This window comes from Spinacia oleracea, chromosome 6 (assembly GCF_020520425.1).
Source record: "Spinacia oleracea cultivar Varoflay chromosome 6, BTI_SOV_V1, whole genome shotgun sequence".
Lineage (NCBI taxonomy): Eukaryota > Viridiplantae > Streptophyta > Magnoliopsida > Caryophyllales > Amaranthaceae > Spinacia > Spinacia oleracea.
Genome location: NC_079492.1, coordinates 79,272,249 through 79,288,198, shown reverse-complemented (window position 1 = coordinate 79,288,198; position 15,950 = coordinate 79,272,249). Strand labels below are relative to the sequence as shown.

Sequence of the window (15,950 nt, the reverse complement as noted above, 5' to 3'; positions counted from 1 at the left end):
TTGGAAACTTGCGTCCGTATAGCCTTTAACAATTAATTCATCATCTCCACCATAGACCAGGAAGTCATCTTTGTGCCTTTTCAGGTACTTCAGAATATTCTTGGCAGCAGTCCAATGCGCCTCTCCTGGGTCTGACTGGTATCTGCTCGTAGCACTGAGTGCGTACGCAACATCCGGGCGTGTACATATCATAGCATACATTATTGAACCAATCAATGATGCATATGGAATCCCATTCATTCGTCTACGCTCATCAAGTGTTTTTGGGCACTGAGTCTTGCTTAGAGTCATTCCATGAGACATGGGTAGGTAGCCTCGCTTGGAGTCCGCCATCTTGAACCTATCAAGCACCTTATTGATATAAGTGCTTTGACTAAGTCCAATCATCCTTTTAGATCTATCTCTGTAAATCTTGATGCCCAATATGTACTGTGCTTCTCCTAGATCCTTCATCGAAAAACATTTCCCAAGCCAAATCTTGACAGAGTTCAACATAGGAATGTCATTTCCGATAAGCAATATGTCGTCGACATATAATACTAGGAAAGCAATTTTGCTCCCACTGACCTTCTTGTATACACAAGATTCGTCCGCGTTCTTGATGAAACCAAAGTCACTGACTGCTTCATCAAAACGTATATTCCAGCTCCTGGATGCCTGCTTCAATCCGTAGATTGATTTCTTTAGCTTGCATACCTTTTTAGCATTCTTTGGATCCTCAAAACCTTCAGGCTGTGTCATAAACACAGTTTCTGTTAAAACGCCGTTTAAGAAAGCAGTTTTGACATCCATCTGCCATATTTCGTAATCGTAATATGCAGCGATTGCTAACATTATTCGAATAGACTTTAGCATTGCAACTGGTGAAAAGGTTTCATCGTAATCCACACCGTGGACTTGCCTGTAACCTTTTGCAACCAATCTAGCTTTGAAAACTTCAAGTTTCCCATCCTTGTCCTTTTTCAGTTTGAAAACCCATTTGCTTCCAATGGCTTGGTAGCCATCTGGCAAATCGACCAAATCCCATACTTGGTTTTCAGACATGGAGTCTAATTCAGATTGCATGGCTTCTTGCCATTGCTTGGAGCTAGGGCTCGTCATAGCTTGCTTGTAAGTCGCAGGTTCATCACTTTCAAGTAATAGAACGTCATAGCTCTCGTTCGTCAAAATACCTAAGTACCTTTCCGGTTGAGATCTATATCTTTGCGATCTACGCGGGGTAACATTTCTAGATTGACCATGATTCTCACCAGATTCTTCTAAAGATCTCTGAGTTTCATCCTGAATGTCATCTTGAGCATTCTCTAGAGTTTGTTGTTCGACTCGAATTTCTTCGAGGTCTACTTTTCTCCCACTTGTCATTTTGGAAATGTGATCCTTCTCCAAAAAGACACCATCTCGAGCAACAAACACTTTGTTCTCAGATGTATTGTAGAAGTAATACCCCTTTGTTTCCTTTGGATAGCCCACAAGGATACATTTGTCAGATTTTGGATGAAGTTTGTCTGAAATTAATCGTTTGACGTATACTTCACATCCCCAAATCTTAAGAAAAGACACATTTGGAGGCTTTCCAAACCATAATTCGTATGGAGTCTTTTCGACAGCTTTAGACGGAGCTCTATTTATAGTGAGTGCAGCTGTATTTAGTGCATGTCCCCAAAATTCTAATGGAAGTTCGGCCTGACCCATCATTGACCTGACCATGTCTAGCAAGGTTCTGTTCCTCCGGTCTGACACACCGTTCCATTGTGGTGTTCCAGGAGGAGTCAATTCTGATAGAATTCCACATTCTTTCAGATGGTCATCAAATTCATAGCTCAGATATTCACCGCCTCTATCAGACCGCAGCGCCTTAATCTTCTTGCCTAATTGATTCTCTACTTCACTCTGAAATTCCTTGAATTTGTCAAAGGATTCAGACTTATGCTTCATTAGGTAGACATAACCATACCTACTGAAGTCATCAGTGAAAGTGATAAAGTAGCTGAAACCACCTCTAGCATTTGTACTCATTGGTCCACATACATCTGTATGGATTAAACCCAATAGTTCATTTGCTCTTTCTCCAACTTTAGAGAAAGGTTGCTTTGTCATTTTGCCAAGTAAACATGATTCGCATTTGCCATAATCCTCTAAGTCAAATGGTTCTAGAATTCCTTCCCTTTGAAGTCTTTCTAAGCGTTTCAAGTTTATATGGCCTAATCGACAATGCCACAGATAGGTGAGATCTGAATCATCCTTTTTGGCCTTTTTGGTATTTATGTTATATACTTGTTTGTCGTGATCTAATAAATAAAGTCCATTGACTAATCTAGCAGATCCATAAAACATCTCTTTAAAATAAAACGAACAACTATTGTCTTTTATTATAAAGGAAAATCCCTTAGCATCTAAGCAAGAAACTGAAATGATGTTTTTAGTAAGACTTGGAACATGGAAACATTCTTCCAGTTCCAAAACTAGCCCGGAGGGCAACGACAAATAGTAAGTTCCTACGGCTAATGCAGCAATCCGTGCTCCATTTCCCACTCGTAGGTCGACTTCACCCTTGCTTAACTTTCTACTTCTTCTTAGTCCCTGTGGATTGGAACATAAGTGTGAGCCACAACCAGTATCTAATACCCAAGAAGTTGAATTAGCAAGTATACAGTCTATAACGAAAATACCTGAAGATGGAACGACTGTTCCGTTCTTCTGATCTTCCTTTAGCTTCAAGCAATCTCTCTTCCAATGCCCCTTCTTCTTGCAGTAGAAGCATTCGGATTCAGAAGTGGGTTGACTGACCTTCCTCTTTGCAGATTTGGCGCCAGTTTGCTTAGTTGGGCTGGCCTTGTTGCCACCTTTCTTAGCATTCCTCTTCTTTCCAGATTTCTTGAACTTGCCCCCACGCACCATAAGCACATCCTGCTTATCACTTTTGAGCGTCTTTTCAGCGGTCTTCAGCATACCGTGAAGCTCAGTGAGCGTTTTGTCCAGACTATTCATACTGTAGTTCAGTTTGAACTGATCATACCCGCTATGAAGAGAATGGAGGATGGTGTCTATAGCCATTTCCTGAGAAAATTGCTGATCCAGCCGACTCATATTCTCAATGAGTCCAATCATTTTGAGAACATGTGGACTTACGGGCTCGCCTTTCTTAAGCTTGGTCTCAAGAATTTGCCTATGAGTCTCGAATCTTTCGACTCGAGCCAGATCTTGGAACATGTTCTTCAACTCACTGATGATTGTGAAAGCATCTGAGTTGATGAACGTTTTCTGCAGATCCGCACTCATGGTGGCGAGCATTAGACATTTCACATCCTTGTTGGCATCAATCCAACGATTGAGGGCAGCCTGAGTGACCCCGTCGCCAGGAGCTTCGGGCATCGCCTCATCTAGGACATACTCCTTTTCTTCCTGCATAAGAACTATTTGCAAGTTCCTTTGCCAGTCAAGGAAGTTTTTCCCGTTCAACTTCTCCTTTTCGAGAATTGATCGAATGTTGAATGAATTGTTGTTTGCCATATTAAAAACTACAATTGAAAAGAATAAACAAATAAATAACCATTCACAGTTTCTCTTAATAAACTTAAATTCTAGCATACATGCATAATTCAATGTTTATTAAGCATTTTATTCAAATTATGTGTTCCGGCAGGTGTGAATAAAATGATTCCAAGATCCTAAAATCATTGAAGAACTAAGCACAGTTTGTCGACTTAATCCTAGAACATCTTAGGTAAGCAAAAGCCTTTTGCTAATAGTCTAGAAACTATTCTTGGTTGATAGGTACGTCTAAGAACTTATTAGGTAAACCTATCGAATTTGCCACGACATAAAAGGACTCCTTACTTATATCGTTGAGTTTCACCAAAACTAACATGTACTCACAATTATTTGTGTACCTTGCCCCTTTAGGACCAATAAGTAACACCTCGCTGAGCGAAAACTATTACTAGATTGATGTAAAGGATATCCAAGCAAGTGTATATTTTGGCATGGCACCTTTTAACTCAATTTTTTAAGTTTGGAACTTAAGGCTCTTACTATGTTGGTTAGATTTTAAGTGAACTAAAATCCTTAATCATGCAACATAATCAAGCTTTTGATCTCATGCATTTTAAGACATATTTAAAGCAATAAATAACTTAAAACATGCATAAGATATTTGTGATCTAGTATGGCCCGACTTCATCTTGAAGCTTTGACTTCAAAGTCCGTCTTGAAAATCTCCGTGGGAGGCACCATTTTCTTCAAATAGGATAAGCTATAACTAATTACAACTATTTGATGGTACGCAGACCATATTTGAATTGAAAAATAACTTTGGTACTTTAGACCAATTACATTCAAATTAATGGTACGCAGACCATATTTTCTATCCTATTTGGGCCATACTAGTCACTTCATAACCTGCAAAACAGTACATATACAATATATACCATTCACCCATTCATTATCATGAATGGCCCACATAGCTGGTTAGTAAAACACATTATGCATCACGTAAACATTTGCAGCAATTAATCAAGGTCACCAATAATCTACCAATTATTCAGTCCTTATTAATTCTAATCGAGTTGTTTTAACCTTAAGGATTTGTAGACCTAATCAAGAGTTTATGACTAAAAAGCGCTCCCACTCAAACCAATAAATTCATATGCTTTACTAATTTTAAACATAAAATTGTATTTCTTGTCTAACCGGAAACATACAAATTTAATTAAAATTTAAAGCTCATATAAATTTATAATTGAATCCAAAAATTTAATTTAATTTCAGTCGCATTTAAATTAATTCATGATTTTAATTTTAGTAAAATAATTAGAATAAATTCCATTTATTATAATTATAATATTCAAAATTAAAATCCAAGAAATTAATTCAAATTATTAATTTTAAAATTAATTAAAATTACGTGAACTGAAATTTTCAAATTAAACATTCAAAACGATCTAATCGTAACGCAAACACCCTACGCGTTGCACGCCCATGGGCCGTACGCACACAGCCATTGCTGGCCATGTGCGCGCAGCCCATGCGCTCGTAGCATAGCTGCTGCTGTCCCAACGCAAGCCTCCGCACAGCGCCCCATCGCACGCGAGCTATCGCTCGCAGTGCGCGCGCGAGATCGCTCGCTGGGCGCGCTGGCTCGCTCGCTGGCGCGCGAGATCGCTCGCTGGCGCGCGAGATCGCTCGCTGCGCGCGGCGCGAGCCATCGCTCGCTGGGGCGCGAGATCGCTCGCTGGCGCGCGAGATCGCTCGCTGCGCGCGCGCGAGCCATCGCTCGCTGGTGCGCGACATCGCTCGCTGGGCGGGCGACGTCGCGCGCTGTGCGTGCGAGTGATGCTGTGCGCAGCGCTCGTGGCACGCGAGCTTGCGCTCGCTGCGCGCGAGGCTGCGCGCACTTGTGCGAGGCAGCGCGCGTTGTGGCGCAGCTCGCTTGCTGCCCACACGCGACTGCCTTGGCTCGCCCCTCGCCCATGCCCATACGTTCATTGCTCGTGGCACACGACACAAGGCAGGGCTGCTGCCTTGCGCTCGTGTATTACGCCCTTGCTCATTGCATTCGTGCCGCACGGGCGACGAGCTCCCTTGCTCGTCGTCGTATGCCCGCATTATACAACACCCCTTAAGGGTAACACGAAGCGTCCATTGCTTCGTGCGTGCAAGTTATTTGAACGAATCGCATAAAAATTTAAAATTTATATTTAAAATTAATGACAAATTAATAAATATTATTAATTTCATAATTTTAGGGCGAAAAATCGAAAATTTATTATCCAATTGATTTCCGATTGTTATGGATTCAAGTCTAGGTCATAAAAATTTAAAATTTATCGTAAATTTACAATTTTTATGGTGGTTTTTAATCATAGGTTTCTAATTAAATTACAATTAATTATGAAAATCAAATTAATTCTAAATTATTCTAATTTTCAACAAATTAATCATAATTACAAATTAGATTGCATAATTAACAAGACTAGGCATTCAAACTTGTTAAACATATGCAGTAGGTCAATCAAAAATTCAAGATTTATCAACAGGAATCGCAAATATTTTAATTTAACATCTTAAATTTACGAAATTTTGCATCCGAAAAACTAAAACCTTCGAAAAGTCATAGTTAGGCTTCGAATTTGAGAATTCTGGGTTCTCAAATTGACATGCCTTTTACATGCGGAATTGACACAAAAATCACTCAATTCGGATGAGTAATGAAGAAACTGCCGAAAAACTGCGTACATATAATTAAATAAACGCAATTTGCAATTAATTAACAATTACGAAAATTAATCACCCCTTTTAATTCTTGCAAATTTGTAATATTTAACCATGTTCATGCAATTTAGATTATGAAAATAATAAGGGGCTCGTGATACCACTGTTAGGTTATGATACATATGACATTTACATAAATCATGCGGAAACAACCATTAACCCAGGAATCATATTATTTACACATAATCATATAGCATAATTAGATGCATACTCTTTGTTGCGTGCCTTCCCTAGCTGCGCCCGAACCGAACAAGAACAAGTCTTTTAGGACTCCAAGTGTCGTCCCTCCGTAGATAGTCCACAGCACGTCCGGATCCGCCTTAAGATTGACCAACTAGAATCGCCCTTAAGGTACTAGAAAATTCGGCACTTTTATGAGCAAGATGTGTTTTAATTTTCTCTCAAAAAACTCACTTTTGAATACTTTGAAACTTGTATATAAATTATGACCCCTAGGCCTTTATTTATAGAGTTATGGAAAAGGAATCGTAATCCTAGTAGGATGCGAATTAATTGGAATTAGAATCCTACATGAATTCTATTTAATTAATTTATCCAATTAGGAATAGACATTTAATCATATACAGACTCTTGCAGATTCAGGAATCACGCATGAGCACAAACTCACACACACACGGCAGCCACAAGGACTGCCCATGCGTGCGAGCTGCAGCCCACGCAGCAAGGCCCACGCATCCGTGGCCTTGGCGCGCGCTGGGCTTGTGGCGTGCGTGCTTGCTGGGCGACGGCCTGGCTTCGTGCCGGGCCTTCGTCCGGCAGGCCTCGTCCGATGCTAATTCGTACGATACGCTTCCGATTAAATTTCCATTTCCGGAATCTATTTCCGATACGAACAATATTTAATATTTCCGATTCCGGAATTAATTTCCGTTTCGAACAAATATTTAATATTTCCGTTTCCGGAATTATTTTCCGATTCCGGCAATATTTCCGATTCTGACAATATTTCCGTTTCCGGCAATATTTCCGATTCTGGTAATATTTCCATTTCCAATAATATTTTCCGATACGTACCATGTTTCCGTTTCCGGTAACATCTACGACTTGGATAATATTCATATTTCCGATACGATCCATATTTCCGTTTCCGGCAATATCATCGTTTCCGGAGTATTCATTTCTTGCCTGTGACGATCTTAGCTCCCACTGAAACCAAGATCCGTCGGTTCCGAATATTCATAGATGGAGTATTTAATGCCATTAAATACTTGATCCGTTTACGTACTATTTGTGTGACCCTACGGGTTCAGTCAAGAGTAAGCTGTGGATTAATATCATTAATTCCACTTGAACTGAAGCGGCCTCTAGCTAGGCATTCAGCTCACTTGATCTCACTGAATTATTAACTTGTTAATTAATACTGAACCGCATTTATTAGACTTAACATAGAATGCATACTTGGACCAAGGGCATTATTTCCTTCAGAAATCTCATGTAAATCCCGTTTTCTTTCAGTTTTTCTACAAGACTGACTCCGTAACCTAAGGCCCAATATGGCTCATCTGATCATGAGTTCATGACGCCTATGAACTACAAATATTTCGTTACCTTGCCCTTTAGTTCTTCTCGTTTTGAAGTAGTAGCCAATATCTTTGGTTTTAGAATTCACGTTTGAATAGAAACACACTTTTCCATTGAAGGGGTAAGGGCGAAAGACTAAGGTTAAACAAGCCACTCTGTAATTGTATGGATCAGGATGCATAAATTTCCAACGCTTTCTTAAATACACCCCAAACAGGACGACAGGAGTCTCCCTAGATTCTTTTAACTTTTTTTTCTTATAATTATTAGAAGTCTCCTTGGAGTTAGTGAGATGATGATATGTTAAGGTGAGGTTAACATGCCAGCAAGTCCAAGTTTCATTTGTTAAACACACAAAAATATAATCATCTGAGATCTGACATTTGGATATGCAATATGTGGGTTTGAGAAACTTGGACTGGCATCTCAAAATAAACCATAAAACAGCAAAGTACGGTTATTTTAACATAGACCCATAAACATTTCCTTCCCTTGAAAACAAAAGGTAATACAAAAACAGCAAGCTACAAAATTGCATCCAACCCATAATATTGTGGAGGAAAAGAAGCAATCTCTAGGGAAGAATCATAAAGCAAATATAAAGCAAAGTTGACATACATCAGTATCGACAAGCCCTTCTCGTCCTCCCATTGTATGGAAAAAGAATTCTGTTGCTGTTAAGCCATTGTAGAATGAATTGGCAACAAATCCCTTAGCATGTATAAGTTAGAAAAAAAAAGAGAAGTTATCTAATTTGGAACAAGTTGCACTGTTATTACTTATTACCAAAATCTAGCACGTTAAGGGGAAAAAAGGAACCATATGAAAAGATAAGAAGTACTTCATATATAAATAATAAGTATTCAAAAATTCAAGGAAAGATCGTCAATCTATGTGTAAGGGGTGTTCCCAATTAATCCCAAGTTTGAGGACCCGTACCCATATTGGTCCCGTTGAATTGCTACCTTTATCAAACAAATCAAAATAAGTGGTGTGGCTTTTCAATTCCGTTTGGGGAGCTAAATTGGTGTCTTTTATATACTTCCTCCATTTTGTATTACTTGCTACATGGGGAAGGGCACACAAATTAAGGAGGTCATGTGAGTTGGATAGAGATATAGAGAGATTAAAAGAGGGACCCGTGTTATGAGGAGAGATATAGAGAGAGATAAAAAGAGGGACCTATGCGATGAGCAGAGAGATAGAGATAACGCATTACCAAAAATAAATATGTGGCAATTAATGTAAAACTTCCAAGTTAAGAAAATGTAACAACTAATATAGAACGGAGGGTAAAAAGTTCTGAAATCCCAGCCCAGTATCTCTTGTCCTTAGACACAAGAATGTTTACGCTCTCTAGCTCGTCGCTTCTTCAAAGTAGCACTGACAACCTCCTTGTGTCGTCCTACATTGCAAGATAGAGGAAAAGAGAGACAATATTAAACCAAGTACGGACTTATTCTCGTACGCAATACCACATAACATTGCAAAAGAAAAGGTAAGGATGTATAACCTCACTTCACGTTAAACTTAAACATACCTCAGGATCGTTTGATTTTTTAAAGAAATGTGGTAGGCTGCGATCAGTGAAGCCATTTGGAGCTCGACGACCTCCAACCGCTTGCTGACCAACACATGCAACCATTTGGCTAATGTTGATTGGTGAACCTTTTGAGCCACATTGTGACATTATCAAGGGACTATTCCTCCAGTGAAGTTGTTGCATACAAGCCTAGATACCATACAAAAATAGAAATCATTGAAGTTAAGATGCTACCAAAAATCATTAGATTGAAAGGAATAATGATCACATGTATCACTCTTTCCTTCCAAAAAATGGAGAAGGTATAAAGAAGTGAAAGAATTAGAGAATGGCTTATGTCTTCCTAAAATGTGTTCTTGCTAGTTTCAAATTGGGTTAAGGCTTTGTACATTTGACCTCCGGTAGTTGACCGCCAGGATTAGGATCACACACTAATGGAAAAAGGGTCATTTGCATCGCACTTTTAAGCATATTTGCGTCGCACATCGTGCGTGGCAAAAGCTCTCGACGCAAATGACTAAAAGTCATTTGCGTCGCACATTTGTTGAAAAGTCATTTGCCACGCACATTAGCTAAATGTGCGACGCAAATAAGAGTCATTTGCGTCGCACATTTAGCTAATGTGCGTGGCAAATGACTTTTCAGGCACCATGTTGAAAAGTTATTTGCCACGCACATTAGCTAAATGTGCGACGCAAATGACTTTTAGGCGCCAAAAAAAAAGTCATTTGCCACGCACATTAGCTTAATGTGCGACGCAAATGACAATTTTAGCGCCAAAAAATTAAGTCATTTGCCTCGCACATTGAGCTAACGTGCGTTGCAAATGACTTATTTTTTTTAAAAAAAAAATTCGTTTTTTAATATTTTAGTTGGAAATTCCGACATGATCGTCTTTGAAATTAGACGCTTCATTCCCAATACCGGGAATACATTTATAAATAATACCTGTCACAAAAGTTTACAACGTAATTAACGTTCCCAATAAAAGGCAATTAAATTCGTCATAGATCGATCAACCAACATGTTACAACAAACATAAAATTATTACAACAAAGGTACGTAGCTAGCTAGAGATCAAGTTCATATTACAAATTAAGCTAAAAATTCGACATTGTTCATGAAGTAATCTGCCCAAAAATCTTTCACCTCATTAATCTCCTCCGGTGAATAAGGCAATGTTCTTGAAAAATCCTAAAAAAGTGTAAATAATTCAATTTATCAACGATTGATCAATATAATAGTTTTGTGTACTTCAATTTATTATATAAAGTACGTAGTTTATGAGAACATACCTTAGTAAGATCTTGACTATTACCATGATTCATTATTATGTCGTACATAAAACGCATGACGTAGTAGCCACAATCTAGTGCTCCCGGTTGTTGAGCACACTAAATGCATTAAAATAAATAAAACAAGTAAAATTTCTATCACATTGTATGTTATAATTTTGAAAAACTTACTTCTTAGGTAAATAATAAACTAATTATACCTGTGCTGGAATCCATGTTAATTTAGTTCCCTTAGATTGTCCACCTAGTCTCTTGTAACTCCGAAAAGCACTACACATTCGATAAAATATGCAATTATATATACTTTGTTTACACATGTAAATGCAAAGAATATTTTACATGTAAGTGCAATTATATACTTTGTTTACACATGTAAATGCAATTATATACGTAGTAGCCACATTTAAGGCTAATTGAGTCGTTCTAGGTCATTTTCAGGCAAAAATGATGTTTTCGAACCCAACTTTGAACTAAAGAACCTAAGGAATGTTTTCAAACTTATTACACGTCTCATATGCATAGTTATAACTTTCTAAGGCTCTTTACAATCTATTATTTCACATTTAAGGCTAATTGGGTCGTTCTAGGTCATTTTTAGGCAAAAATGATGTTTTCGAACCCAACTTTGAACCAAAGAACCTAAGGAATGTTTTCAAACTTATTACACGTCTCATATGCATAGTTATAACTTTCTAAGGCCCTTTACAATCTATTATTTCACATTTAAGGCTAATTGAGTCGTTCTAGGTCATTTTTAGGCAAAAATGATGTTTTCGAACCCAACTTTGAACTAAAGAACCTAAGGAATGTTTTCAAACTTATTACACGTCTCATATGCATAGTTATAACTTTCTAAGGCTCTTTACAATCTATTATTTCACATTTAAGGCTAATTGGGTCGTTCTAGGTCATTTTTAGGCAAAAATGATGTTTTCGAACCCAACTTTGAACCAAAGAACCTAAGGAATGTTTTCAAACTTATTACACGTCTCATATGCATAGTTATAACTTTCTAAGGCCCTTTACAATCTATTATTTCACATTTAAGGCTAATTGAGTCGTTCTAGGTCATTTTTAGGCAAAAATGATGTTTTCGAACCCAACTTTGAACCAAAGAACCTAAGGAATGTTTTCAAACTTATTCTACGTTTAATATAGCATTTACAACTTTCTAAGTCCCTTTACAATCTATTATTTCACATTTAAGGCTAATTGGGTCGTTCTAGGTCATTTTTAGGCAAAAATGATGTTTTCGAACCCAACTTTGAACCAAAGAACCTAAGGAATGTTTTCAAACTTATTCTACGTTTAATATGCTTATTTACAACTTTCTAAGGCTCTTTACAATCTATTATTTCACATTTAAGGCTAATTGGGTCGTTCTAGGTCATTTTTAGGCAAAAATGATGTTTTCGAACCCAACTTTGAACTAAAGAACCTAAGGAATGTTTTCAAACTTATTACACGTCTCATATGCATAGTTATAACTTTCTAAGGCTCTTTACAATCTATCATTTCACATTTAAGGCTAATTGGGTCGTTCTAGGTCATTTTTAGGCAAAAATGATGTTTTCGAACCCAACTTTGAACCAAAGAACCTAAGGAATGTTTCAAACTTATTACACGTCTCATATGCATAGTTATAACTTTCTAAGGCCCTTTACAATCTATTATTTCACATTTAAGGCTAATTGAGTCGTTCTAGGTCATTTTTAGGCAAAAATGATGTTTTCGAACCCAACTTTGAACCAAAGAACCTAAGGAATGTTTTCAAACTTATTCTACGTTTAATATGCTTATTTACAACTTTCTAAGGCCCTTTACAATCTATTATTTCACATTTAAGGCTAATTGGGTCGTTCTAGGTCATTTTTAGGCAAAAATGATGTTTTCGAACCCAACTTTGAACCAAAGAACCTAAGGAATGTTTTCAAACTTATTCTACGTTTAATATGCTTATTTACAACTTTCTAAGGCTCTTTACAATATATTATTTCACATTTAAGGCTAATTGGGTCGTTCTAGGTCATTTTTAGGCAAAAATGATGTTTTCGAACCCAACTTTGAACTAAAGAACCTAAGGAATGTTTTCAAACTTATTACACGTCTCATATGCATAGTTATAACTTTCTAAGGCTCTTTACAATCTATTATTTCACATTTAAGGCTAATTGGGTCGTTCTAGGTCATTTTTAGGCAAAAATGAAGTTTTCGAACCCAACTTTGAACCAAAGAACCTAAGGAATGTTTTCAAACTTATTACACGTCTCATATGCATAGTTATAACTTTCTAAGGCCCTTTACAATCTATTATTTCACATTTAAGGCTAATTGAGTCGTTCTAGGTCATTTTTAGGCAAAAATGATGTTTTCGAACCCAACTTTGAACCAAAGAACCTAAGGAATGTTTTCAAACTTATTCTACGTTTAATATGCTTATTTACAACTTTCTAAGGCCCTTTACAATCTATTATTTCACATTTAAGGCTAATTGGGTCGTTCTAGGTCATTTTTAGGCAAAAATGATGTTTTCGAACCCAACTTTGAACCAAAGAACCTAAGGAATGTTTTCAAACTTATTCTACGTTTAATATGCTTATTTACAACTTTCTAAGGCTCTTTACAATCTATTATTTCACATTTAAGGCTAATTGGGTCGTTCTAGGTCATTTTTAGGCAAAAATGATGTTTTCGAACCCAACTTTGAACTAAAGAACCTAAGGAATGTTTTCAAACTTATTACACGTCTCATATGCATAGTTATAACTTTCTAAGGCTCTTTACAATCTATTATTTCACATTTAAGGCTAATTGGGTCGTTCTAGGTCATTTTTAGGCAAAATTGATGTTTTCGAACCCAACTTTGAACTAAAGAGCCTAAGGAATGTTTTCAAACTTATTACACGTCTCATATGCATAGTTATAACTTTCTAAGCCTCGTACTAATCTATTATTCCACATTTAAGGGAAATTGGGTCGTTATAGTACATATTTAGGCAAAAATGACGTTTTCGAACCCAACTTTTAACTAAAGAACCTAAGGAATGTTTTCAAACTTATTACATGTCTTATATGCATAGTTATAAATTTCTAAGCCTCGTACTAATCTATTATTCCACATTTAAGGGTAATTGGGTCGTTATAGTACATATTTAGGCAAAAATGACGTTTTCGAACCCAACTTTTAACTAAACAACCTAAGGAATGTTTTCAAACTTATTACATGTCTCATATGCATAGTTATAACTTTCTAAGCCTCGTACTAATCTATTATTCCACATTTAAGGGTAATTGGGTCGTTATAGTACATATTTAGGCAAAAATGACGTTTTCGAACCCAACTTTTAACTAAACAACCTAAGGAATGTTTTCAAACTTATTACATGTCTCATATGCATAGTTATAACTATCTAAGCCTCGTACTAATCTATTATTCCACATTTAAGGGTAATTGGGTCGTTATAGTACATATTTAGGCAAAAATGACGTTTTCGAACCAAACTTTTAACTAAAGAACCTAAGGAATGTTTTCAAACTTATTACATGTCTCATATGCATAGTTATAACTTTCTAAGCCTCGTACTAATCTATTATTCCACATTTAAGGGTAATTGGGTCGTTATAGTACATATTTAGGCAAAAATGACGTTTTCGAACCCAACTTTTAACTAAACAACCTAAGGAATGTTTTAAAACTTATTACATGTCTCATATGCATATTTATAACTTTCTAAGCCTCGTACTAATCTATTATTCCACATTTAAGGGTAATTGGGTCGTTATAGTACATATTTAGGCAAAAATGACGTTTTCGAACACAACTTTTAACTAAACAACCTAAGGAATGTTTTCAAACTTATTACATGTCTCATATGCATAGTTATAACTTTCTAAGCCTCGTACTAAACTATTATTCCACATTTAAGGGTAATTGGGTCGTTATAGTACATATTTAGGCAAAAATGACGAGAAAATTATCATTTTACTGTCCGAGAAAATTAATTCTCATGCTCTCACCAATTAGGACATTGCATCTACAAGGAGATAAGCAAGGATTTGGCATTTTCTTTCAAGAGCCTTCAAATAGCACCTATAATCTAATCCAGATCAATAGGCATAAAATTTTTCCATCCAAAACTTAAATGAGCCTTACTAGTTCAAAAACACACGGAAGCCTCGCTTAACAACTTCCCTGGTAACACAAACTTCAAACACTGGTAACAAGTCTAATAACAAATGCAGATAAAACTATCAGCTATCAACCTAATTGTTTGCTCGCACAAATCACAGAATTCCGGCATCTCATAGAGATCAGCAACTGATAGTTTGAATTTGCATCAAAGCCTTTCCTAATACTACTAATTATTTCACATCTAGGTTATCCTCTGTTATTCATAACAACGAATTCACACAAAATTCATACATTACTAACCTAATCGATTTCAGAAATTCAGATATTCATTGCAATCAACATCTCTTACCATTGAAAATTCAGCAAAATATCCGAAAACCTAAACATTATTTCCGAGACGAAGTAACCTAATTACTTGCACAAATCACACAATTCTAGAGTTACATTGAAATTAATACATGGTTTTTCAAAATTCAACAGAATATCAACGGGAATTTCTAGAAAAATAATCAGAGAGAAGAGAAATAGACCTTCAAGCGCTTGTGTAGGCGAGAATTAGAAGAATCGACCTCCTTGAGAATGTAAGAGTGAGAGCGCTCAACCTGCCGCTTAATCGAGTCAATATGAGACGACAAGGATATGTACAACGGCGACACTGTGCAGGGGGCGACGGATGTGAGAGCAAGGGCAGGCGAGGGAAACGGCGGGTGAAGACCAATTCCTTGGCCGTGGGCGGCGGCGCCGGTGAAGTGAATTGAAGCAATGTTGTTTGTTTCGTTTGGTGGGAGTGAATTGAAGCACTGTTGTTGTTTGTCGCAAAACCTAAGTCAGAATGAAAAGTTGAAAGGAATAAGCGTGAGCGGGAAATTGAGGGAAGAAAAAAAAATTCCAGTGCGTCGCAGATTTACAAATCAGCGTGGCAAATGACTCTAGGAGCATCCTAGAGTCATTTGCGTCGCAGATTAGTAAATCTGCGATGCACTTGATTTAGTAAATTGCGTCGCAGTTTTACTAATCTGCGACGCAAATGACTCTGGCGGGCATCCTAGAGTTATTTGCTTCGCAGTTTAGCAAAGCTGCGACGCAAATGAGTATATTTTATGTTGAAATTTATTATTTGCGTCACATGTTCAGAATGGCGTGGCAAATGCGGGGATGCAAATAAGCC

General features: G+C 37.1%; 1 pseudogene; it reads right to left on the bottom strand.

Annotated features, from left to right (window-relative positions):
* LOC130459156 (DNA-directed RNA polymerase III subunit 1-like) overlaps positions 1-15,950 on the bottom strand; it is a 44,554-nt pseudogene that overhangs the window by 12,969 nt on the left and 15,635 nt on the right.